The sequence below is a fragment of the Theobroma umbraticum genome, unplaced genomic scaffold (assembly GCF_002168275.2).
Source record: "Theobroma umbraticum cultivar Fairchild unplaced genomic scaffold, ASM216827v3 scaffold_2.0, whole genome shotgun sequence".
Classification (NCBI taxonomy): Eukaryota; Viridiplantae; Streptophyta; class Magnoliopsida; order Malvales; family Malvaceae; genus Theobroma; species Theobroma umbraticum.
In genome coordinates this window covers 2,433,496-2,434,874 of record NW_018397277.1, presented here as the reverse complement: position 1 = coordinate 2,434,874, position 1,379 = coordinate 2,433,496, and the positions used below count along the sequence as shown (strand labels likewise).

Below are 1,379 nucleotides of genomic sequence, written 5' to 3'. Positions count from 1 at the left end.
GTTTGGTGAGTTACCCAATGATGATCCTAATTCTCATTTGGTGAATTTCTTAGAGATTTACGATACATTTAAATACAATAAAGTAACTAATGATGCTATTAGATTGAGACTGTTTCTATTTTTTTGGAGAGATAAAGCAAAGAGCTAGCTTAATTCACTACCCAATGGGTCTATTACTACATGGGAGGACTTGGCTCAAAAGCTTTTAGCAAATTCTTTCTGCTTGCCAAGATTGCAAATATGAAGAGCGATATCACCTCATTCACACAATTTGATAGTGAATCCTTGTATGAAGCTTGGGAGTGATTTAAAGAACAGTTGAAAAGATGTCCATATCATGGGATTCCTGATTGGTTGCAAGTTCAGACATTCTACAATGGGCTAGTTGTTCAATAAAAACCGTAATTTATGTTGTTGCTAGTGGGGCATTAATGAGCAAGAATGCTGCTGATGCCTATAATCTATTGGAAAAGATGGCCTTAAATAATTATCATTGGCCTTTAGAGAGATTTGGTTCGATAAAAGCTGTTGGAGCCTATGAAATTGATACACTTAGCAACTTAACTACTCAAATAGTTGCACAAGTGGCTACACTATCCAAGAAGTTTGACACATTGGGAGTATATGTGGTCTAAAATGCATTTGTAGTCTGTGAGATGTGTGGAGATGGCCATTCGAATGATCAATGTGCATACAATTTTAAATCAGTCCAATTTGGGGGAAACTTCAATACACAACAGAATAACCCATATTCCAATACTTATAATCCTAGTTCGAGATATCACCCTAACTTTTCACGGAACAACAATGCAGGGCCTTCAAATCCAAAACCTATCATGCTTCCTAGTTTCAACAACAAGCTAGATCACTAATTTCTGAAAAGAAGTCCCAAATGGAAGAACCTTTCTTGCAATATATATCAAAGACTGACGTTATAATTCAAAGTCAATAAGCCTCCTTGAGAAATCTTGAAACCCAAATCGGACAGCTTGCAAATTCTATCAACAGTAGGCCTTAAAGAGCCTTACCAAGTGACACATAAATCAATCCTAAAGGTAAGGAACAATGCCAAGCAATCAGTTTAAGGAATGGAAAAGAAATTGAGGGGATGAATGAAAAAGGAATTGAATCTGCAAATGAATAAGTTGATAAGGAAGGAATGTGTGAGAACGAAATTGAAGTTGAATAGAAAGAAGATAAAAAAGCTGAAAATCAAGGAACTTCTTATGTCATCCATCCTCCACCACCTTTTTCCCAAAGGCTCCAAAAGCAAAAGGTTGAAAAAGCAATTTCAAAAGTTCATCAATGCCTTCAAGAAATTACACATAAATATTCCTTTTGCTGAAGCTCTGGAACAAATGCCAAGTTATGTTAAGTTC

At 35.8% G+C, this 1,379-nt stretch overlaps 1 non-coding gene across 1 annotated transcript; it reads right to left on the bottom strand.

Annotated features, from left to right (window-relative positions):
• Positions 1-237: 237 nt before the first annotated feature.
• LOC149526343 (small nucleolar RNA R71) lies at positions 238-344 on the bottom strand. Its single transcript, XR_016352124.1, has one exon. It is a non-coding gene; the product is annotated as a small nucleolar RNA R71 (small nucleolar RNA).
• Positions 345-1,379: the final 1,035 nt, after the last annotated feature.